The sequence below is a fragment of the Dendrobates tinctorius genome, unplaced genomic scaffold, assembly GCF_039654945.1.
Source record: "Dendrobates tinctorius isolate UK_male_01 unplaced genomic scaffold, ASM3965494v1 ptg000014l, whole genome shotgun sequence".
NCBI lineage: Eukaryota > Metazoa > Chordata > Amphibia > Anura > Dendrobatidae > Dendrobates > Dendrobates tinctorius.
Window position 1 is genome coordinate 17,174,749 of NW_027361682.1, and position 26,669 is coordinate 17,201,417.

The 26,669-nt window shown below is 41.3% G+C and overlaps 1 pseudogene; it reads left to right on the forward strand.

Annotated features, from left to right (window-relative positions):
* Window positions 1–26,669, forward strand: part of LOC141070789 (piwi-like protein 1 pseudogene) — a 41,311-nt pseudogene that overhangs the window by 14,214 nt on the left and 428 nt on the right.

Here is a 26,669-nt window from a genome sequence, read left to right on the forward strand (position 1 = left end):
TGTGCTTTGGACAGTCCGTGTACCATCTGTGCCTCTCCTGTCACCAGCTCCCTGTCAGCCCCTAGTCCGGTTCCAATAGGAAAAGGTGCCGAGAACACCATCTCAGCTGCTCCTGCCCCGGTCTTAGACCACGGATCCTGCTTGGGGATGATCCTATCCAGCTGGTGCCCTTCAACACTGTTCGCCACCTGGGGCCCCTTACTATGAAAAACATCTTTATCCCCACGGCCTACAATACTCTGCTCCACTACTGCTCACACGACCTACACTTGGGCAGGCTGCCTGGGCTTCTGATTTTGATCAGGAAGTATCCTAATTCTACATGCCTGCTCTGTGCTGCCTCTCCTATTAACTTAACACCTGTGCTGCCTATTTTCTATTCTATTCTATGCTGTTCGCTATCATTAATGTGCCCCCCTTTATTATACTCCACTATTGTCCTATATTATCTAAGTTCCTATTCTAGCCATAATCCTATAGACAGTACATTCACATTAAAATACATGATAATACAGTATATGAACATTAATAAATAGTGAGGTGCCGCAGGTGAATGTGCGAACAGCGTCCAGGAAAGAGGAGGCATGTGGGGGTCCCCACCACCTCCTTACACAGGAATCACCAGTGACAATATACACAGGAGCACTGTATATAGTGTCAGTGTAAAGGTAATACAGTGATCACTGGTGACATTGTACACATGACCTTGGCTCATATGTTCTCTCATCCTGCCCTCATGAGTATCCATTCTGCCCCAATGCTATGTCCCATCCTGCCCCATATGATCTCCCCATCCTGCCCTATCTGTCCAATGATCCTGCCCCATCTGTCCCATGATCCTTCCTCATCTGTCTCCATTGTATCCATCCTGCCCCATGATCCTGTACCATGTGTTTCCATCCTGCACCATGATCCTTCCCCATCTGTCTCCAACCTGCTCCATGACCCTGAACATCATGCCCTATGACCCTGCACCATCTGTCTCCATCCTGCCACATCTGTCTCCATTCTGCCCCATGTCTCCATTCTGCACATAGTGTTTACATCCTGTGTCTCCCATCCTGCACCATGTGTTTACATCCTGTCCCCATGTCTCCCATCTTGCCCCCGTGTCTCCCATCCTGCCCCTGTGTCTCCCATTCTGCCCTGTGTCTCCATCCTGCCCCATGTCTCCATCCTGCCCCCGTGTCTTCATCCTGCCCCAGTGTCTCCATTCTGCCCCAGTGTCTCCCATCCTGCACCATGTGTTTATATCCTGCCTCCATGTCTCCCATCCTGCCCCATGTCTCCCATCCTGCCCCATGTCTCCCATCCTGCCCCCGTGTCTCCCATCCTGCCCCGTGTCTCCGTCCTGCCCCATGTCTCCATCCTGCCCAGTGTCTCTATTCTGCCCAGCATCTCCATTCTGCACCTTGTCTCCATTCTGCCCCTTGTCTCCTAAGTGCCACATGTCTCCATTCTGCACCATGTGTTTACATCCTGCCTCTGTGTCTCCCATCCTGCACCATGTGATTACATCCCGCCACCGTGTCTCCCATCCTGCCCGTGTCTCCCATTCTTCCCCCGTGTCTCCATTCTGCCCCGTGTCTCCCATTCTGCCCCCGTGTCTCCATCCTGCCTCGTGTCTCTATCCTGTTCCCCTGTCTCCTTCCTGCCAAGTGTCTCCATTCTGACCCGTGTCTCCATCCTACCTCGTGTCTCCATTCTGTCCATTGTCTCCATTCTGCCCTGTGTCTCCATTCTTCCCCCTTTTCTACATTCTGCCCTATGTCTCCATTCTTCCTCAGGAAGGATGGAGACACATGGTCGAGGTGTCTCCATTCTGCCACCGAAACATATTGCGGGTTGCCACTTTTAATACAAATAAAAACAAAAACTTTCTCCTTCATGCAGCGATGTCCCTCCAGGCATTTCATGCGCGGACTCGCCGGCTAATGACAATGACATCATATGCTGGCGATGTGCGAGCTGATGTTAGCTGCCAGCCTCCAATTGACTGGAGGTTTTTAAGTATTGCCGTGCGGGTCCACACAGCAATAGAATTTAACTGAACCTGTGTCTAGGATGCAGGTTTAGTTTCTGCATCGGTAGAATCCTGCCGTTGGGGCCCAATGAGCAGAAGAGACAGGGGCCGATGCAGACCCCCTCGGCTCATCAGACCCCATATGCCAGTCAAGGCAGTAATGCCCTGATGGCCTCCCTGTATCTATGTAATATACATACATATATATACTGTATCTATATGTCACTGACATCTATACATCTATCTATTCTATGTGTATATATCTATTCTATTCTAACCTGTCATGCTGTGATTTTACTGTACGCGGCACATGAATTGCCAGCTTTTCAAAGGATCAAGAGGTATGGTTCTACAGGAAGTAGTTTTTTTTATTGTGTGCACTCAACATTATTAGCATGCACAAGGAGACACAAGTTAGCCCCCAAAACGCATGAAAAAACGCACAAAAACCGCAACAAAAAAGCAGAAAAAATGCCCTATCCTTATAGTAGTTAAATTCTTATACATAGGGGGCAGTATTTCAGTAGTTATGTACCTGCACAGTAGATAGGGGGTAGGATTATATGAGTGAGAATCTGACAATATGGGAGTGACATTGAGAACTTCTTAGCATAATTGCTTCACCATAAATATTAATTGTGTTAGGTGTTTCCCTTATGTGACTGTAGGATCATTTGAAGGTTGTACTTCATCATTTCTTTAACTTTCCACCATAAATATTTTAGCCTCTTCCATCAAATATTAATTCTCTAATTACGTGTTGTTGAAGAGGATTGCCGGTTTCACGGCTGTAATGGTCCCAGATGTGGCAGACGGAGTATATGAAATTTGAAAGAACCTGCTTATAAATGCCCTGCTCACATTCAGCAATCACACAGGCTGCAAGTCATTTACATCTGCATAAATACATTTTAGAAAATCTCCTCTAATTGCGACTTCATAATTTACCATGAAGTTGTGCTAAATTATATGTTGAGTAAATTCTTTTAGATCTCACGGCTTTGATATGTTAGTTTCATAACTAAATTCAGCTGGCATTGCATACTTTGCTAAATTTATGTTCTTATAAGTTTATCTCAGTTATTGAGCTTTTAAGATGCAAATATGTGTGAAGTGATGTGTGTACATTTCAGAAAGGCATGCGATGGCTGCAGAGGGAGCTCTTTTGGAATCTAGAAGGTAATGACTAGTGATGGGCAAACTTGAACAGTAAAGATCGGGGTCCGGACCCGACACCTAGTCAGTTTCTGTTCAGGTTTGGCAGCCCGAAGAAAGCTGAGAAGAAGCACTTCTCCTTTGTATTAATGATGTTTATTCCTTTTGGCGGAACAGTGGCTAATCGGCCATGTTGGAAAACTCTGAGCTGTCAGCTGAGCTCAGGTAGTTACTCCCTTCCCTTTTAAAATCTGGGTTCTGATGCAAATCAATGTCAGAGCTAGCATTTTCTGCATGGCTTAGGAGGAAGAGGTGTTCATATGAGGAGTGTTGCAAGAGTTATCTGTGACTGTTGCGTAGTTTGTAAGTGTGATAATTCCCCTCCCTTCTTTACTTTTTTTATTCCCCTTCCTCCACTCCCCAGTGCATTCCTCTGTTATGTGTGAGTGAATATTTTGTTTACATGGATTTTTCAGATAACCCTTGTTTGTGTAGCCTTGTTTGTCGGGTTTGTGTACTGCGGTGCACAATAGCACCCCTCTTCCATGGGGGAAGAAAACAGACGGAGGGCTAACTCAGGGGATAAGGCAAGGGTGAGGACCCTGGCATCTTCACTTTCAGACATATCCTGTGGAATAGGGCGAGCTAGGGTGTCCCCCTAGGCTGATGCTTATCTCACTGTTTTCCTGGGGGAGGAAATAACTGTCAACCAGTACCTGTTCTTCAAAAAGGGGTGGTTATCGCGTTTATATGCTCCAATCTGGAAAAAGAGGTTCTTAATGCTCAGGGGGACAGCCCTGCTTCCTGTCCACTTGGTAAACTATTTGTTCCAGTTAATCTTCATCTTTGAGTACTTAGTGAACATCACAATTCAGTTTTGGCCAGACATCCTGGTAATAAAGCCACCACTGATCTTCTTACTTGGGATTTTTGATGGTCAGGTGCTCATCAGGATGTCCGGGAGTATGTAGCCACCTGCAGTGTCTGTGCGGGTTCTAAGACCTCTCATACTCATTCGTCAGGTGCTCTTCAACCATTGGAGATTCCCAGTAGGCCCTGGACTCACTTGTCAGTCAATTTTATCATGGAGCATCCCGTGTTGGCAAGGAATACTGTAATTCTGGTGGTGGTAGACAGATTCAGTAAGATGTCTCATTTTATCGCTTTACTAGCTTTACCAAACGCCAAATCCTTGGCTCAAATTTTCAGCAGGTAAATTGTTAGATTACATGGGATCCCAACCAATATTGTTTCTGACCAGTGAGTGCAGTTTGTTTCCAAGTTTTGGAGGGCATTTTGCACCTGTCTGGGGATTCATCTGTCATTTTCTTCTGCATTTCACCCGCAGTCTAATGGGCAGACTGAATGGGTTAACCAGAATCTGAAGGCGTATCTCAGGTGTTTTGTGTCTGAAAATCAGGAGGATTGGGTTACTTACTTACCGTTAGCCAAATTCACTGAAAATAATTGTTGTCAGGAATCGACCGGTAAGTAGCCATTTTTCAGGGCATATGGGTTCCATCTTCAGTTCAGTTTATTTAATAAAGATCATCCTTCTGGATTACCTGAAGAGAAACGGTTTTCATCTTTTATTATGTCCGTTTTGCAAGGGGTTACTAATAATTTGAGGAAGATGGGATCCAAATATAAGAGTTCAATTCAAAGAAAGCCCAGATGAACGGCACCAAGGCTCTAATCCACCAGCAACAAGTCGAGGATCACAGGCACACAGTGTGTAAAACACTGCTGGGAATAACGGTGCTCAGCATCAGAAAAAACATGCTAAATTTGTAAAAGAAGGAAAAAGATGCGGCACTCACCCAGATTTGCAGTGCAGTGTTTCTTTATTCAACCGTTAAAGGTCACACAATAAAGGACGGGCAGATAACATGAGGCATGCGGGGAAAAAAGACGGACGACAGCCGTTTCGTGTACACAGACGCTTCAACAGGTCGAGGTGTGTAATTACGTGATGTCATTTCCTTAAATAGGTCTATGACTAACAACAGGTGAACATTTAAAAAAACATGAATGGACATTTTCAATTAAAGACAAGTAACATAATTACATCTTTATGCTGACTGCAGGAACAATCACAACAAGAAATTTTTTCGAAAAGAATGCATAAAGATCCTTACAAACAATTTTTTTCTTTACAGAAATTTTTTTTTTTTCTTGTTTACCAAAGAATTTTTTTTACAAAAATTTTTTTTTACAAAAATTTTTTTTCTCGCTTTGCAAAAAAATAGACAGATCCAACCTATCATTCAGTCCTAAAGGACCCTACGCTTTAGATTTAATTATCCATCTGGCTTCGTGTCTCATCAACAATTTATTATGATTACCACCTTGTGGTGGAAATTTTACAATTTCTAAACCAGCAAAGCGTAATAATTCAGGGTTGGAATTGTGTTTTTCTTGCATATGTTTTATTAAGCGCAAAGACCCTTTTCCTGTACTAATCGAATGATAATGTTCACGGAATCTTGTTGCAAGTGGTCTAATGGTTTTTCCTATGTAAAAAAAAAAACAAGGACGAAACAAAATATATACCACAAATTTATTTTTACAAGAAATAAAATCTTTTACTCTATGCCGAATGGGTCCGATTTTTAGAGGATTGGAAGTCATATGGAAGTGACAGTAATTACAGTTACCGCATTTAAAGTTCCCTTTTGGTGAATTTTTTTGTAACCAGTTTTTATCAAGAGGTAACAACCGATTACGAACTATAAGATCAGCTCTATTATTAGTGCGTTTATATGCAAATTGCGGAGCCATAGTACTGATTTCCTGCAAATCTTTATCAGAGCGCAAAACATGCCAATTTTTTCTGATGGCTGTGTGTATAACCCTATCAATGGAACTATGTTTAAAGCTAAAGAAAAATCTCGTTTGTGGATTTATTTCACTATGTATTTGTTTTTTGTGGCGTTTAGTGACCCTCTTTATTAAATCGCCTTGAGATATAGCTTTAACCCGTTCATGAGCTTCATTCATAACACCAATGGGATAACCTCTCCTCAACAAACGTGTTTTTAATTCCTCAATTTGTTTATTACAGATATCATCGTTATTGTTCAGTTTCCTTAATCTAACCATCTGACTAAAGGAAGCCCTTTATTAGTGTGCATGGGAAGTGCACTATTAAAATGTAAGAGTGAATTAGTTGCGGTTGGTTTTCTATGTACCCTGGTGATCATATTACCATCGACAATATCGATTTTTACATCCAAAAATTCTATATTTTTTGTCCAAAGCAGGAGGTAAATCGCATGTTATCCACATTGATTTCGTTTAGGTATTTAACGAAATTATCAAAATCATTCCGAGAACCATCCCATATGATGAAAATATCATCCACAAATCTCAGGAAGATGCGGATGTGTTTTAAAAAAGGATTGGAAATATTTGTGATATATTTTTCTTCAAATGCTGCTAGAAACAAATTAGCAAAAACACATGCTATGGGCGTCCCCATAGCGGTACCGGTTTTCTGAAGATACCATTGGTTCAGAAATTTAAATGCATTATGAGATAATACAAAGTCCAATCCATCTAAAATAAACGCAATCCAATCAGAACTCTTGTCAGAATTCATCAAAATTTTTTGAATAGCTTCAATAGCATTTTTTTGAGGAATCCGTGTATAAAGGTTCACTACATCAACTGTGGTTAAAGAAAAACTTGACTACCAATCAAAGTTTTTTAAAATGGAGATAAAATCCCCTGAATCTTTTACGTAGGAAGGAATCTGAGAAAGTAATGGTTTAAGTAGCCAGTCTAAATATTGTGATAACGGCTCTGTCAATGAATTAATTCCTGATATTATGGGGCGACCCGGGTGTTGCGTAATAGACTTATGAATCTTTGGAATGCTGTACCAATGAGCAATCTCTGGGAAATCAGGCATCAAATTTTCAGCTCTCTTTTTTGATAAAACGCCATTTTCAACATTTTTTTCTCAAAAAAGTTTTCAATTTGTTTTTAAATCTTTCTGTCGGATTACAATCCAAAGGGACATAGGTCGAGCTATCCTCCAATTGGGACAAAGCTTCCTTTATGTAATAATCCCTATCTAAAATAACGATATTTCCTCCTTTATCCGCTTTGCGGATTACTACATCATCCCACTTTTGTATATCACGTAAAGCCTTCAACTCCTTATCCAGCAAATTTTTTCTAGGTGTAGCATAATAAACAGCTTCACCATCTTTTATTACTAAATCCTGAAATAAATCGATGACATTACCTGGAGAAATTGGGGGCATGTAATTAGATTTTACCCCTCCTATAAAAGGTTCTACAGATGAGACACGAAGCCAGATGGATAATTAAATCTAAAGCGCAGGGTCCTTTAGGACTGAATGATAGGTTGGATCTGTCTATTTTTTTGTAAAGAGAGAAAAAAATTTTTCGTAAAAAAATTTCTTTTGTAAACAAGAAAAAAATTGTTTGTAAGGCTGGTTTCACATTAGCGCTTTTTAAGCGCACGCACGGCCGGGGGTAGCTCTGCCCCCGAGCCGGCTCTCTGCCCGGCGTGCCTGCCCATTGCTTGTAGCGCCGCCTCCTAGCGCACAGCGGCGCCTGCGATCGGCGCACCCTATCTTTAGCATAGGGTGCACAGATCGTGCGCAGGCCGTGCGCTAGTTGCGCTTTGACCTGCGCTGCGCACTTTTGACGGTGCGCCGTGCGCGCCAAAATCAAACTTTTCGGATTTTGGCGCGCACGGCGCACCGTCAAAAGTGCGCAGCGCAGGTCAAAGCGCAACTAGCGCACGGCCTGCGCACGATCTGCGCACCCTATGCTAAAGATAGGGTGCGCCGATCGCAGGCGCCGCTGTGCGCTAGGAGGCGGCGCTACAAGCAAGGGGCGGGCACGCCGGGCAGAGAGCCGGCTCGGGGGCGGAGCTACCCCCGGCCGTGCGTGCGCTTAAAAAGCGCTAATGTGAAACCAGCCTAAGGATCTTTATACATTCCATTTGAAAACATTTCTTGTTGTGATTGTTCCTGCAGTCAGCATAAAGATGTAATTATGTTACTTTTTTTAATTGAAAATGTCCATTCATTTTTTTTTTTTTTTAAATGTTCACCTGTTGTTAGTCATAGACCTATTTAAGGAAATGACATCACGTAATTACACACCTGGACCTGTTGAAGCGTCTGTGTACGCGGAACGGCTGTCGGCCGTCTGTTTTCCCCGCATGCCTCAAGTTATCTGCCCGTCCTTTATTGTGTGACCTTTAATGGTTGAATAAAGAAACACTGCACTGTAAATCTGGGTGAGTGCCGCATCTTTTTCCTTCTTTTACAAATTTAGCATGTTTTTTCTGATGCTGAGCACCATTATTCCCAGCAGTGTTTTACACACTGTGTGCCTGTGATTGATCATCGACTTGTTGCTGGTGGATTAGAGCCTTGGTGCCGCTCATCTGGGCTTTCTTTGAATTGAATTGCATACTTGTCTTGAGAACTGAGCACAAGGTCCATGCTTTTTGAGTTTTCACCTGTGAATTTATAGCAACATGGATTTGTCTGAAGACACTATGGATCAGGCTGAACACAGTGCAACTAAACAAGGACTGTTAGCTGGCAGAGAGGATGCGGGGGTATTTTTTGCTGACTGTAATTACAATGAAGAGTTGCATATCATTAGCACTAAGACCCTGGAGTCTAAAATCTCTTCCCTTGCTGAAAAGGAAATCCGGTTGTTTTGGACTATTAAGTCACTTAAATCTTACATTGAATGTGAACGAGTACCAAGAGGACTTCGAGTTTTCAAGGAAATTTCACAGTTCAACAATGATATGGAATTTTTTAAAGAATGGGAACTTATTCATTTGGATTGTTCTCAATAGTTATTAAGATTAGTCACAAGTCAAAATGAAAAAGAATATGCGGTTTTATGTGAACAGTTGGAGAAAGCAATAAAGGAATTATCTTCACGTTTAAGTGAAAGTCAAAACACCAATTTTCTGAATAAATTAGAAAGGAAATTAGCGGTCATTCAAATGGAAACTAAACAAAAGAAAAAAGAAAAATTTCTGCGGGATAAAATGGATTTTGATACTGGACATATTTTTTCATGGAATTCTAAAAATAAAAAAAGAGCTTTTTATAATAAAAATCGATCTTTGAGATTAAGAAAGAGAAAAGTTTATTCTGATGGCTGGATCACGGACTCTGATTCTCGCGCTACGGAGGAGATGATAGTTTGTCCAAAAGAAACAGCAGGATTGTCAGCCCCTTTAGAAAAAAGACAAGAAGAGGGGGCAGAAATCGAAAATTCCAAGAAAAAACGCTAACAAGTAATGTGGAGGAAGCAATAGATGCGTGTGACGATCTACAAGTTCTGAATTTATCTAAGAGAACTTTAACAGAAGATCACCTGTCGGTGCTCTCTAAGGGACTGAATTTCTGCTTACCTGAACCTTTCGATTTAACGGACTTTAAAATTGAGCTTTTTAAATCAATTAGAAAGTTACATTTACATAAATCTTTTGTTAATGTCAATGAGAACAAAGTCAATAGTGATCAGATTAAGGAGAATCCTGTTACTATAGGAACCTTAGGATTCATGTTTCAGTCATCTGACGTAATAGATGTTAATGATATTGTTACTCTGATTCGCATAGCTGATCTGTCAGTGAGTAATGAGTCAGTGAGCAACACCAATTCTTTAATTTCTGTAGAACCTTTTATAGGAGGGGTAAAATCTAATTACATGCCCCCAATTTCTCCAGGTAATGTCATCGATTAATTTCAGGATTTAGTAATAAAAATGTGGAAGCTGTTTATTCTGATACACCTATAAAAAATTTGCTGGATAAGGAGTTGAAGGCTTTACGTGATCTACAAAAGTGGGATGATGTAGTAATCCGCAAAGCGGATAAAGGAGGAAATATCGTTATTTTAGATAGGGATTATTACATAAAGGAAGCTTTGTCCCAATTGGAGGATAGCTCGACCTATGTCCCTTTGGATTGTAATCCGACAGAAAGATTTAAAAACAAATTGAGAACTTTTTTCAGAAAAAATGTTGAAAATGGCGTTTTATCAAAAAAGAGAGCTGAAAATTTGATGCCTGATTTCCCAGAGATTGCTCATTGGTACAGCATTCCAAAGATTCATAAGTCTATTACGCAACCCCCGGGTCGCACCATAATATCGGGCATTAATTCATTGACAGAGCCGTTATCACAATATTTAGACTGGCTCCTTAAACCATTACATTCTCAGATTCCTTCCTACGTAAAAGATTCAGGGGATTTTATCTCCATTTTAAAAAACTTTGATTGGTAGTCAAGTTTTTCTTTAACCACAGTTGATGTAGTGAACCTTTATACACGGATTCCTCAAAAAAATGCTATTGAAGCTATTCAAAAAATTTTGATGAATTCTGACAAGAGTTCTGATTGGATTGCGTTTATTTTAGATGGATTGGACTTTGTATTATCTCATAATGCATTTAAATTTCTGAACCAATGGTATCTTCAGAAAACCGGTACCGCTATGGGGACGCCCGTAGCATGTGTTTTTGCTAATTTGTTTCTAGCAGCATTTGAAGAAAAATATATCACAAATATTTCCAATCCTTTTTTAAAACACATCTGCATCTTCCTGAGATTTGTGGATGATATTTTCATCATATGGGATGGTTCTCAGAATGATTTTGATAATTTCGTTAAATACCTAAATGAAATCAATGTGGATAACATGCGATTTACCTCCTGCTTTGGACAAAAAATATAGAATTTTTGGATGTAAAAATCGATATTGTCGATGGTAATATGATCACCAGGGTACATAGAAAACCAACCGCGACTAATTCACTTACATTTTAATAGTGCACTTCCCATGCACACTAATAAAGGGCTTCCTTTAGTCAGATGGTTAGATTAAGGAAACTGAACAATAACGATGATATCTGTAATAAACAAATTGAGGAATTAAAAACACGTTTGTTGAGGAGAGGTTATCCCATTGGTGTTCTGAATGAAGGTCATGAACGGGTTAAAGCTATATCTCAAAGCGATTTATTAAAGAGGGTCACTAAACGCCTTGAAAAACAAATACATAGTGAAATAAATCCACAAAAGATATTTTTCTATAGCTTTAAACATAGTTCCATTGATAGGGTTATAAACACAGCCATCAGAAAATATTGGCATGTTTTGCGCTCTGATAAAGATTTGCAGGAAATCTGTACTATGGTTCCGCAATTTGCATATAAACGCACTAATAATATAGCTGATCTTATAGTTCATAATTGGTTGTTACCTCTTGATAAAAACTGGTTACAAAAAAATTCACCAAAAGGGAACTTTAAATGCGGTAACTGTAATTACTGTCACTTCCATATGACTTCCAATCCTCTAAAAATCGGACCCGTTCAGCATAGAGTAAAAGATTTTATTTCTTGCAAAAATAAATTTGTGGTATATATTTTGTTTTGTCCTTGTTTATTTTTTTACATAGGAAAAACCATTAGACCACTTGCAAAAAGATTCAGTGAACATTATCATTCGATTAGTACAGGAAAAGGGTCTTTGCGCTTAATAAAACATATGCAAGAAAAACACAATTCCAACCCTGAATTATTACGCTTTGCTGGTTTAGAAATTGTAAAATTTCCACAACAAGGCTGTATTGTGCATAAATATGTGACTCTTCAGATTTTGTATTAGTCTAGCCTGATGAAGAGACCTGAGTAGTCTCGAAAGCTTGCAATGTGTTACCATCTTTTCAGTTAGCCATTAAAAGGTATCAACTACTGAGGACTCTCAATCCTGAATATTTTTCTATCTACTGGCTAACACGGTACGAAGATATACATCTTTCCTGCACCACAAGGTGGTAATCCTAATAAATTGTTGATGAGACACGAAGCCAGATGGATAATTAAATTTAGAGCGCAGGGTCCTTTAGGACTGAATGATAGGTTGGATCTGTCTATTTTTTTGTAACGAGAGAAAAAAATTTTTGTAAAAAAATTTCTTTTGTAAACAAGAAAAAATAATTTTTTCTGTAAAGAAAAAAATTGTTTGTAAGGATCTTTATACATTCCTTTTGAAAAAATTTCTTGTTGTGATTGTTCCTGCAGTCAGCATAAAGATGTAATTATGTTACTTGCTTTTAATTGAAAATGTCCATTCATGTTTTTTTAAATGTTCACCTGTTGTTAGTCATAGACCTATTTAAGGAAATGACATCACGTAATTACACACCTGGACCTGTTGAAGCATCTATGTACTCGAAACGGCTGTCGCCCGTCTTTTTTCCCCGCATGCCTCATGTTATCTGCCCGTCCTTTATTGTATGACCTTTAATGGTTGAATAAAGAAACACTGCACTGCAAATCAGGGTGAGTGCCAATTATAAGAGTGTGGCTGATCGGAGACGTTTGGTGGGTCCGGACCTGTGTGTTGATAACTTAGTGTGGCTGTCCTTTCGGGAACATTAAGCTGAAGGTTCCATCTCTCTTCCACTTTATCTGTCCTTATAAGATCCTAGCCATCGTCAATCCTGTAGCATTCCGCCATGCTCTACCACCTGCCTTTAGGATCCATAATGTATTTCATCGATCTCTCCTCAAAAATTCATTGCATCTTCAGTACCATCACCACTACCACCATCTCCTGTCATTGTCAATAGAAGCTTGTAATTTCAGATAGCAAAAATCTTGGATTCTCGTCTTGTCCGTCAATCGCTTCAGTATCTGGTACATTGGAGGTGGTATGGTCCTGAGGAGAGTATGTGGTTACCAGCATCTGATGTTCAATCGGCTAGACTGGTCCGGTCCTTTCACATGGCACACCCCGATAAACCTGGTCCTGAGGTTCCAGAGGTCCCTCATAGAAGGGGGGTACTGTGACGGGGTTACTGTGACAGTGTGGAGCCAGAAGAGCATCTGATTGCTCCTTCTCCGACGCTGAGAAGAAGCACTTCTTCTTTTAATGGTGTTTATTCCTTTTGGCAGAACATGGGTTAATTGGCATGGCTTAGGAGTAAAAGGTGTTCATATGAGAAGGAGTGTTGGAGGACTGTGACTGTTGCGTGGTTTGTAAGTGTGGCAATTCTCTTCCCTTCTCTACTTTTGTACATTCCCCTTCCGTCACTCCCCAATTAATTCCACTGTTATATGTGAGTGAATATTTTGTATGCCTGGAGTTTTCAGTTAACCCTTGTTTGTGCAGTTTTGTTGGATTGGTGTACTGCAGTGCACAATAGCACCCCTCTGCCTACATAAATAATTTAAAAATGGTTTATGTCCCCTCTATTTTTGATAACCAGTCAAGATAAAGCAGACAGCTGGGGAAAGGTGTTCTCAGTCTAGGAAGGTCCATGAATATTTGTGTTCTGGCTGCTTTGGTGACCGGTCACATTACTCATGCCACTGCTCAGTCAGCTTATGGATGTAGCAGGGTCGGGAATCATCATGGGATGTTGTATGGATTTACAGTTGACACCTTTGGATTATTTTAATTTTTAAAGGTAAATTGGTAAAAGAGGGTCGGGGAGTGTTTTGTACAATTAAAGTACTTTTCTCTTTGTGTGTGTTTATTAGTTTTGACTATGGGGTTAGTAATGGGGGTGTCTTATAGATGCCTCAACATTGCTAACCCCTGGACTTGATGTCAGCAGGCATTAAACAGCTGACATCAAAACAAAAACCATTACTCAGGAAGAGCCGAGTTTAAGTGCCAGAATTGGGGCATCTAAAGGATGTGCCATTTCTGTGGCGGCTGTGGGCTGGTGTTAGTAGTCTGGCAGAGAGAGAATGTACATGGCCCCTTTCCAGTCTATTAATATCAGCCCACAGATGCATGCTTAGCCTTTGCTGGGTATTTAAAATAAGGGGACCCCAGGTATATTTTTGGGATTCCACTTACTTAATAACCAGTAAAGGCTATGCAGACAGCTGTGAGCTGATATTAATTGCTTGGGATACTCCATGTTTATTGCTCCCTTCCCAGAAAAAGAACTCCAGCCCCCCCAGGAGTCTTCTTTCCCTCAGCTGGTTATTAAAAATAAGTTGTACCCCACACCATTATTTTCTTTTATTTCTTTATTAGCTAAATACATGTACAGCAAGCTACACATGCACTGCACTAATTATAAATCTCACTGACATATTTATTACTAAGTGTCGGCGAGTGAATACTCTCATCAGTATCACCTGCTTTCACTGATATTAGTAAAACCAGGAGCACGATGATGAGAGAAGTAGTCATTAGCCAATGCCTGGCCGGCGGTAACCTTTTCACTGCCGATCACAGCTGCTGGCTTTCAAGTTGTCCTCTGTTAGACAGTGTGAGAAACTGCAGCAGTCCGCGATACCCAGTGGCTTTGACCAGCGTTGAGTTCAGTAAGGTTATCGAAAGTCAGAGCTGGTGTTTCCCATAGTGTCACACACATGACAGCATGCGAATCGCCAGATGTTTGGGCCCCGCATTCACTTGATAGGGGTCCAGGATCAAGTTTGTGCACCGTTCTGATACCCGAACCAAACTTTTTTATAAAGTCCAGCGAAAGCTGATGGATCTGAACATCCACGGGTCCGCCCATCCCTAGTACTGACTCACAATTATTACTGGATTGTTAGTGATAGTGAGACATAGTGAAGTACTCTAACATGGCTACCTGAGGGCAAGATGTCCTTTCGAGATGAATGGATCTATTTTTAAAAAATGAAATTTTGACAAATTTCCACCAAAATTGTAATTCTAATTAATTCTAACTTTAGAGAATTCCATTTTTGAAAATCTAGCATGCTCACTTCTGCTCGCTCCACCCCACACATGTTCTGATACCATGTCCTGTGTTAGAACATGTAGGGGGAGAGTGGTTGTCTTCAACCTACATCGAACCCAAAGTTACTGTATGGAGTCTAGTTACTGGTGAACTTGCTGGAAGATCCAGAAGAATAACATTGTAACAGAGCTACTTGAAGAACAGAGTAGGGAGCAGTGGACATGGGTAGCTATGGGAAGGACTGAGGAGAGGCAAATATATGAGTTTATTGTTTTTGTGGCCCCTTCCAAGCAAGGAAAGGAGTTTATTTATTTGGGAGATTTGTTCAATTCTCGTGTCCATATGTAGGGAAGTGGACTGACCTATGGACCTGTCTGAAACAGGAACATAGAATGTAAAATGTGCAGTAGACATACTTTAAGTGAATTTGTATGGACATGTGGGGAGACAGCTATAAACAGTGAAAGATGAAGTACTGGGTTTTGGCCACTAGGGGAAGACCAAGAACAGCAGGAAGATGAGACGGTGCAGTACTAAAGATTGGCCACTAGAGGGAGACAAGGGAAAGGGAGAAAAGGACTTAACAGCAGCTTAAAGGGAATCTGTCACCCTTTTTTTGCCCTATCAGCTGTTGGCACCGACATTAGGGGTTTATCTACAGCATTCTGTAATGCTGTAGCTAAGCCCCCAATGTAACCTGAAAGATAAGAAAAAACACATTGGATTATACTTACCGGAGGGGGTGGTCCGGAAAGGAAACCGCATAGTCATGGTGGGCGGAGTTACGGGGACTCGAGAGGGGAATTCCCAGGGAGGGGAATAAAAGAAGGAGAGGGCAAGTCCAGACAAGCCAGTCCAGGAGGAGGAGTTCAACAGAGAAGGAGACTGAAGGAGAGAGAGACGGAAAGAGGAAGAGCTCCGGAGGGGACTGGAAGGAGAGACGGTCAGGGGGGTGACCCTGACAGGATAGCCGCAGGACAAAGGAAACCCAGGGGTACCAGACGGACGTACTCGAACAGGCGAAGCGCTGTGGTGGTAGGCCTAGGGCAGCCACAGAGATAGAACCAAGTGGGACGTCAATTCAGAAAGGAAAAAGGTGCAAGGTACCCCGGGCCTGTGTGTACAGAGGCTGTCATGTTGCTGTGGTCGTCAGGAGGATGGCCAATAAAGAGGACCTGTTGAACGTACACCGGTTTCTGTCTCCAGTCTGTTTGCGGCGAAAAAGGGACCATCCCCCAGTCGGCACACGATCCTACACATATACTGTATTATTCTTGAAAAGGAGTCAGCTCTGGTGGTATGAGGTATACATCCTGCTAGATGTGCATCACTAGTGTAAGGGATAAAGTTGACTTTTCTATTCTATATTGTAACGGATGTATAAATTATGATGTACAGTGATTCTTAACATGTAGAGAGAATGACTGCCCCCCAGTTTGTAAAAGGTGAGGTCAACACGCACTGTGTAGAAGATGAGGTTGACTGTTCTGTAGCGTAAAGAACATGAGGTTAACTGTGTAGAGGATGAGGTTCAATGTTTCACTGTGTGTAGAAGATGAGGATGACTGCTCCCCAGTTTGTAAAAGGTTGGTTGTCACTTACACACTGTGTAGAAGATGAGGTTGACTGTTCCACAGTGTGTCAATGAGGTTGACTGTTACACAGTATTTAAAAGATGAAGTTGGCTGTTCCACACTGTGTAAAAGATGAGGATTAGTGATGAGCGAGCACACTTGGTAATGCTCGATGCTCGCCCGAGCAATGTGGTACCCAAGGCACTCGGCGAGCCCCGAGCATTGTTTGGCGGGAGTTCATGTTTTATGCAGGGATTTTCTGCCATGCACTGTAATGCTGCAACCATGTTGGTTGTGGTATTACAGTGATTGGCTGGCCGCCCAGTGTCATCAGGTCTATATCGGACCTTGTGCCACCCTGCTCGTACCAGTCAGCTCTGGAATCACCAGTGTAGGGAGACTTCCTGCAGCGATAGGGACAGAATAGGTGGGGTATCAGTTGCTGTGGGTACACCATTGTTGAATGCACAAATCCAGCTAAACCAACAGTCCTTCTAAGGACTAATTACAGCGGAGTAAATAGATATCAGTGATAGGTAGGCAGGCAGTGTATGTAGCTATATATATAACAGTGCTAGGCAGCAGGCAGTATATGTGGGTCTATAGATATCATTGCTAGGCAGGCAGACAGTGTATGTGGCATACTTTATTGCATATAGCAAGAGGGTCCATTCCATTACTGTGTGCTGCTGCCTATTACAGATATTGACCGTATATACATAGCCCCAGGTATCAGTGGCCTGGAATAATTTTTTTTTTGCATCTTAATCCTGATTATTTTATTCAAAAGCAATCCAGAGCATACATTTTTTTTCTCCATTTGCTTATTGACACTGCAGAATACAGCCAGATCCTTTTCATAGTAAAGCATGAAAATCAGCTATTTTAAATGGGTTTGCCCGTCCAAGCGATCACATATGAGTGCACAGAAAATGCTGCCACTTTTGTGGTACTGTAACATTTTTTTGCGAGTGTCTTATACAATTTCTTGACACCATTTTGCTGCCAAAAATATTTAGCTGCCAAAAAAATATTTAGCTGCAGGGCAGATATTTTCCATGGGGTTTTGTCCACCATACAGATCGCGTATCATTCTGGTTAAAATTGTGCCATTTCTGGCCTCCATAGAATTGTTTTTGTTGTATCTTAGCCTACTTATTGACACAATTTTTACTGGCCAAAAAAAAAATACATTTCAGATATTTGAAAGTGTGGTATCTCCATCACACGCCTCATCTGTGGGCTACAAAGAGAGGCATTTGAGGCCTCTATTTAACTGTTTTTGCTGTGCGTTACCCTAATTCTTGACACTATTTTCCTGTAAAAATATAAAAATACAGGCCACATACTTTACAGTGTGTTATCTCCGTCACACGCCTCATCTATGTGTGGGCTAAAAATTGTGGCATTTCAGGCCTACATTGAACTATTGTTGCTGTGTGCTACCCTAGTTAGTGACACTATTTTGCTGTATAAGAAGAAAATACAGGCCAAATATTTTACAGTGTATTATCTCAGTCACATGACACAGCTATCTGTGTGCTAAAAATTGAGGCATTTTTTGTGCTCCATTGAACATTTTTGTTGTGTCTTAGCCTAGTAATTTACACTATTTTGCTGTTTTTTTAAAAAAAAAAAAATACAGGCCAGATAATTTAAAGCAGGGGCTCTCCATCACAGGCCTCACCTATCTGTGGGCTAAAAGTTGATGCATTTTGGGTTCAATTGAACTGTTGTTGCTGTGTCTTAGCCTAGCTATTGACACAATTTTGCTGTTAAAAAAAAAAATCCAGGCCAGATAATTTAAAATGTAGGATATCCGTCACAGGCCTCACCTATCTGTGAGCTAAAAATGTGGGCATTTTTGGGGCTCAATTGAACTGTTGATGCTGTGTCTTAACCTAGTTAATGACACAATTTTGCTGTTAAAAAAGGCCAGATATTTGAAAGTGGGCTTTCTCCATCAGATGCCTCATCTATCTGGGCTAAAAATTGTCATTTGAGGCCTCCATTCAACTGTTTTTGTTATGTGTTACTCCAATTATTAACACTATTTTGCAGAAAAAAAATACAGGCCACATATTTTACAGTGTGATATATCCGTCACACGCCTCATCTATCTGTGGGCTACAAATTGTGGCATTTGAGGCCCCCATTCCACTGTTTTTGCTGTGTTACCCTAGTTCTTGACACTTTTCCTGTAAAAAAATAAAAATACAGGCCACATATTTTACAGTGTAGTATGTCCGTCACACACCTCATCTGTCTGTGGGCTACAAATTGTGGCATTTGAAGCCTCCATTCAACTGTTTTGCTGTGCGTTACCCTAGTTCTTGACACTATTTTCCTGTAAAAAAAAAAAAAAATACAGGCCACATATTTTACAGTGTGGTATCTCTGTCACATGCCTCATCTATCTGTGGGCTATAAATTGTGTCATTTCAGGCCTGCATTGAACTGTTTTTGCTGTGTGCTACTGTGGTATCCCACAAAGTGGCCATTTCTATGGGATACCGTATATATAGTGTGTTTTCATATAAATGCTGTGAATTTTTATGTGGACCATGCATTTCAAATACATTGTGAGACCTGCTGACAGGCAGCACAAAAAGGGTTAATATTTTGCACCCCAGCTTGATCAGGTTACCCAGCTCTGTTTTGACATGCAGAAGGTGGCTCAGTGGTTAGCACTGCAGCCTTGCAGCGCTGGAGTCCTGGGTTCAAATCCCACCAAGGATAACATCTGCAAGGAGTTTGTATGTTCTCCCTGTGTTTGCAAGGGTTTCCTCCCACATTCCAAAGATTAACGGGCCCCTCACACATAGCGAGATCGCCGATTTTGTGATGCGCCAGCGATCTCGCTGTGTGTGACACGTATCAGTGACCGATCCCCCCCGCCGGGTATCGCTGATCGTCCTGGGCCATTTTTTGAACGTTGGTCTCCGGCGGGCCAGCACGCAGTGCTGCGTGTGGCAGCGGGAGACCATCGATCAGCGAACTCCCAGCACTGTAAGCAGACGCTGGGAGCTGGTATCCAAGGTAAATAATTGGGTAACTAAGCCTGCGCGGCGCTTAGTTAGCCACTGTGTACCTTGGATACCAGCATGCTAGCCCTGGGAGCTGGTATCCAAGGTAAACAGCGGGTAACTAAGTGCCGCGTGCGCTTAGTTACCCGATATTTTCCTTGGATACCAGCTCTCAGCGCGAGCACGCTGGTATCCAAGGTACACAGTGGGTAACTAAGCGCCGCGCGTGCTTAGTTACCCGATATTTACCTTGGATACCAATGTGGCGCCCTGCGTCTTTATCGCCACAAAAGGGTTAAATATGTACTGTTTTGTGAGCAATGGGAGTTATGCTTTCTCTGCTAGAGACCACAACACACACACACACAATTTGCCTCACTCCCTCACTTGTCTGAAGCTTGGAGCTTTGCAGACATGCCCTAACTGGGAGGGGGAGGAGCAAAGTTGTTTCAGTGAACAAGGAGGAAGAATGTCTTGGAGGCGATGTTTAGACATGTGCTCGATCCAGGAGTGAGAGCTAAGAAGCATCAGGGACCAGCCCCTAGACCATCCATGCTTTCAGAGCAGCGTGGTAAGCTGAGAGACTGAGTGGGATTATACGAACAGCAGAAAAGTGTTTTCCCTCAGAAATACTCCAATAACCTAGGATCAGTGAAGGATAGTGCAAGTGGGAACTTGAACTGCTTCACACAGGATTCACGCTGCAAGTTGCTAAAGGAGAAATACACAGTGAGTAGAGGCAATACTGGGAAGTTCTAAACTCTGGGAAGCCTTGGTCCCAGAAGGGATTGGAATAGCAGGAAGTTACACTGAGTCACAGCAGGGAAAGATAACTCCCATTCTCCAGAGCAGACTGTAACCTGGTGAGAGTTGTAATATCTCCTCTGAACTGCACCTGAACTACAGTAAATGATAAAGTGACTTTCCTTGTCTCCTGCCTCATTACTCCGTGCCTTTCTACTTGCATCACAATCTCTGGGGGTCTGCCCTGGTTGGAGAGGGTTTAACATCTGCACTGCCATCACCATCTACTCCCCCAGGGATCATCTGCTGTGCCGGCTATACTACAGTCGAACACTCCAACTGGCGTCACGAATCACTACATAAACTTTATCACCATCCAATCCTACCCCTTTTATATGACCGCCTGAGGCCATGGACCGTGGGCCGGGTCACCGCCACTGTGACATCTCCCATTGAAGTTAACGGGCCCGGCGCCGAGTATCCCACGGCCTCGGGCGCGTCACCAGCGTCTTTGCTGGTCCTGATCGCTGGTGTGTCTGCCTGTTTGGCAGCTCACCAGTGATCATTTAGCAATGCACCAGCGATCCTGACCAGGTCGTATCATTGTCGGGATCGCTGGTGCATCGTTTGGTGTGACGGGACCCATACTGATAGGGAATTTACATTGTGAGCCCCATCAGGGACAGCGATGATAATCAATGGGTCGATTCATTACTCCAACCCTTAGTTCAGAGAACACCGGGATATATCAAAGATTCAAAACAAATTCTTGGAATTTTTCTAAAAAAATCTGGTCCTCTAAACCTGTGTGGTTGACCTGTGATGTAATATCATTGTATACTTGTATTCCCCACGATATAGCAATTCGTGCATTACAGTTTCACCTACAGAAATTTAGCAACTATTCTTCCAAATTGCAAGATTACATTTTACAAGTTGTTCATTTTTGATGTCTCACAATTTTTTTGCATTTAATGGTGAATTTTTACTACAACAAACAGGTGTGGCAATGGGGGCAAAATTTTCACCTTCTCTTGCCAATTTGGTCACGTCTTTCTGGAAATCAGAATTCATTTACTCTGCCACTAATCCGTTCATTGAGCACATCCATTGGTATGGTAGATACAATGATGATACCCTTATCATATGGGGTGGAGATGTATCTGCCATACCAAGTTTTATGCACTTCCTTGATTCTAATAATAATAATATCAAGTTTACCTATAAATATGATCCTAAAAATATTTCATTCTTGGATTTAAATTAAATTGGAGTAGATGGTCATATCACATCCACAAAAATGCATCACAAACCGCTCTTAGTGGGAACACCATTTTACATGCTACAAGCAGTCATAATAAGCATACCATCAAATCAATTCCAGTAAGGGAATACACTCGAACCAAATGAAACTGTAGCTCCAATAATGATCTGAAACAAGAATTTGATCTAGTAACTAATAAACTTAAAAATCGCAGGTATCCTCAATGGGCTCTGAACAGAGCGCAAAAAATTGTACAGCATAAGAATCGCAGTGAATTAATTCTGACATCTAGTAGTAAAATAGGCATTCAAAGTAGGGAAAAAAAACCATATATCTGCTTTCAGTATAGTCCACAATTTCCATGTATTAAAAAAATTATTAATACATATTTACCAATTTTGTATGAGGATGAAAAACTTGTGCAGATTTTAACATCAGGTATCAATGTAGTTTCGAGAAGAGCTCCTTCCTTGGCTAATAGCTTGTCACCTAGTTTATTCACATTGGATTAGAACAAGAAAACTCAGAAAAACTGGCTAATCTGCACTGGCTTCTATAAGTGTGGTGCTAATAGTTGCAAAACATGCGAACATGCACGTATTTCTAAAGAATTCAGTAATAATGACAGCACATTAAAATTAAAAACTACATTAATTGTAATTCCAAAAATGGGGTGTAGAAAATAGACTGCGCTGTGTGCAATGTCTTATATAGGTTGTACTTCCAGGAATCTTAAAGTACGAATCAGAGAGCATTTATATGATATAAATAATACAAATACTTTTGGATGAAACATCTCAGCAGCAGCCAAACATTTTATAACACATCATGCCAGAAATGCTTCATGTCTCCAAGTACAGGGAATTGAACATGTTAAATCATTACTTCGGGGAGGAGATGCCAGGCGGCGTCTTCTCACCCGAGAAGCTTTTTGGATTTTTCAATTGAATACTAGGTCTCCTAGTGGCCTCAATAAACGGCATGACTTAATGTTACATTACTGTTGAATATATATATTTGATGATTTTATATTTACATTTATATTTTCTTTTGTATACGGCTTTTGCACGTTTACCTTTTTAGAAAGGACCTTTCAGAATGTGTCACATGATCTTATAATGTTTTCTCATTGGTGAGCTCTTTCTATATAGATAATCTTGTATAGAATTCAGTATGGCTTTGACAAAGACCGCACAGGTCGAAACGCGTAGCCTTTAACTGGCGTGTGGCTATAATGTGGAGAGTCTTTTGAAATTAACCAATTTTAACATGGCTTAATAAAGAAGAATTTTACGCAGCTGGAGCTATCAAGGTTTTTCATGATAATGTGAGCAAGCTGCAAAGCTCTGTGGCATATGTTATCGCTATATAAAAATAAAGTAAAAATATACTTGGCACTCAATAGTCGAGAAGCATTTTTTCTTATATTGTGCATCCAGACAAAAATAGACTCATATCATAAGAATTTTTTCAGTCCTGCAAGGGACCTTCATCAGAAAATTTCTTTAAATTCTTTAACGAGAACTGAGAGAGATATTTAGGGGGAGGATGGCGGTACCCTGGATCTTTACTGTGGGCACACAGCGTCAGCCCTGATTGCAAGTGTTGCATATTAAAGTGCTGCATCTCTCTTTCTTTGCCCTTCGTGCCCCACTATATCCAGCATTAAACACTTAACAGCTCCAGCACCAGTCAAATAGACGCTTGTTCCAGAAACTTCATATTAACTAGCACTATATACCTTGATCCTGTCTCAGGATATCTTCCTCCCCCTAAATATCTCTCAGTTCTCGTTAAAGAATTTAAAGAAATTTTCTGATGAAGGTCCCTTGCAGGACCGAAAACGTTCATATGATATGAATCTATTTTTGTCTGGATGCACAATAAAAGAAAAAATGCATCTCCACTATTGAGTGCCAAGTATATTTTTACATATTCAATGGGTTGGATACCTGACTTGAGCACCGATTAACTTCCCTTTCTCAGGAGTGCCGTGTTTTCCACCAATATAAAATAAAGATTATTATTAAGGTTCTGGAAAAAGGCCTCAGGGCAGTCAGCCAATTACTGCATCTCTACAGTCACATAGAAGGGGGAGGAGCCAAGTCCTGGGGGAGAGTTTTAAAATTGAAGTAGCAGTTGGTGGTTGGACATCTTGAGAAGAGGAAGCCATTTTGTAGGTGAAGGAATTACCTAATTTCTACCTCACGGCTTTGCATAAAAAGGGGACTGACACGAAAAATGAAGTTAATAGTCTTCATATGAGGAAGACTACCATTGCTCCTCTAGGAGAAAGAATTACCTCAGGGCAGAAACAGAGTACAGTGCTGAAGAACAGATAATCTGACTTAATAAAACCATAGGTTACTAGTATGTGCCTGTCTGCAGGTACACAGCAATCATCAACCGTGAGTGTAATCCTGTAGCTTAGTTTGCTGCTGTTTGTAAATAATAATTTACCTTCAGCAAAATGACTTTTGTTTTCAAATTCTTATTTCTGCTTCATGACTGGGGCTCAAATGCACCAACTACTACCACTATCATCATCTTCTGCCTAGAAGCAGTTACTGTGCAGATTGAAAGTCTTAGGAACAGAGGGTGAAGACTTAGGCTGTTTTGTATTCTGTCAGCGGATTATGAAGGTGAAAGCTTCTAGATTAAATCATGACTGGAAGAGCCAGAGCAAGAGCACGTGGAAGAGCATGGGGCCAGAACTCACAAACACCCAAGCATGGGGTTCCTGGGCTGAATTGTGACATGCCTACTAATATTGAACTTATTGGACGAGTTTGACAAAAAGGAGCCCCTGCAGTTGCTAGACCAGAAACTAGAGATTTTGACTGGATTTCAAGATGTGTCAATTGGTGAGCATGGTGGCCGTAGACTTGACTTCCACGATATGGGTGTTTCCACTAGACAATCCATCCAACATGTCATAGAATCAAAATCTGTTTTTTTCTGGCAACTCTATTCAGTCAAACATAAACTATGTCAAATTGATTGCTAGACCCCAGAGGGTCTTGTACCAGTACCATGTTGACTACAGTCCACAGATGGATTCTAGATCCCTGAGGTCAGCTCTATTTTACCAGCATTGATGAATTTATAGGAAAAGCATGTGGTTTTGATGGAGCTGTTCTTTTCTTGTCAAAGAAAGTAAATAAGATCAATGCGGTGGTTAGCCACACACTCAATGGAGAAATAGTAAAGATTACAATTACTTTAACAAATGAGTTACCACCAACTTCAACGACCTGCTTTCACTTTTACAACATTATTTTCCAAAGGCTTCTGAAGATGATGAATATGAATCAAATAGGTCTAAATTATTATCACCCAAATGATGTTACAGAATTCAGCACACAATCTATCTGTGTGGTAAGGATTTACCATCTCAGCTTTGCAGTATGAGACTAGTATCATGTTGTGCATTGATGTGAGCCACAAATTCCTTTGAAGTGAAACTGTTCTGGATGTAATGTATAATTTGAACTCGAAAATTGGATCACATACCTTCTATGATGCTTGCAGTAAAGAACTGATTGGACAGATACAGTAGTTCTTACCAAATACAACAATCTTACATATCGTGCTGATTTTATCAAGTGCGATTTAACTCCGGAGTCTACTTTTGAGCAGTCAGATGGTTGTGAAATCAGTTTTATCAATTACTAGCTGAAGAGCCCGGTGTTGCTCGGGCATAATATCCCCAGTATATAGCATATACCTGTATGTCATCTCCTTTTGTATATAGTATATACACCTGTATGTCTTCTCCCCCTGTATATAGAATATACGTGTATGTCTTGTCCTGTATATAGTATATACCTGTATGTCATCTCCCCTGTATAAAGTACATACCTGTATGTCTTGCAGGTTCCCTCCCGTCTGTACACGGTGGAGGTGCAGTTTCTGCTGAGACGTTTCAGTGGCCCTTGAGGAAGCAGCTCTTGCCTCCCTTTCTTTCATTTCTGTACTTCTTTTTGTAAGTCTTGGCTCCCTTTCATCTTTCTGCAAGTCTTGCTCATTGAGGCATAATACAGCTTATCTCTTATAGCAATCAGATTTCGACCTTGTGGGTGTGTAATAACATTTAGTTAGAAATTGTAAAGAAGGACTAATTTAGAGTGGCATTAGTTGTAGCTGTATAAGTAAGTTTAAAGCGAATCAGGCATTGTCAGGTTGGCACTGTTAAGGCCCTTTTACATTAAGCGATGCACCAGCGATCCGACCAGCGAACCGACCCGGTCAGGATCGCTGGTGCATCGCTAAATGATCGCTAGTGAGCTTTCACACAGATAGATCTCACAGCGAAGCAGCAGCGACGCAGCGCATGATACCTTTCACACACAGCGATCCTGACGTCCTCCCGCCCACGTCCAGCGTCGCTCGTCTCACACAGCAGGAAGCCCAGCAGGAAGCAGACGACGAGAAATGGAGCCGCCCGATCTCGCGCGATCAGCGATGGACAGCGGGGGAGCCGGTCGGAGGTAAGTATCACACATAGCGATATCACTAGCACGTCACAAAATCAGTGACGTTTTAGCGATATTGCTAGCGATATCGCTATGTGTAAAACCCCCTTTACACTGATTAAAATGATACCTGGGTTGGAGAAATCCATCTTGTGCTTCTTTTTTTAATCTGTGTTTGAATTTTTAAGTTATTGAGATGCTCCATGCCAGACAAAGAGAAGTTCCCGATCCTGGGCTCCCCCTGCAGTCTGTGTCGGCGGGTGGTCTGTGTCGGCACGTTAATAAAATGTGTTATTTCAAGCTTTACAGAAAGACAATGACACCATAGAAATGATAAGAATAATAGGCCTCAGTTATCACAGCTGTCTAGGAGGAAAACTTGTTCATAGCAACCAATCACAGCTCAGCTTTCATCTTTTAAACATCTCTGGTGAAATGAAAGATGCTTACTGATTGGTTGCTATGGGCAACAAAGGCAGTGTAACCTGTTGTGGTCAAGATGTGCCTATGAAATAGATATATTCTATATATATATATATATATTGTATATATGTATTCGATGAGATATATAATATACTGTATATACAGTATATATTAGATATTTATTATACGGGGCTTTGCGTGTGTAGTGAGTGTGGCTATGTGGAGTGGGCGA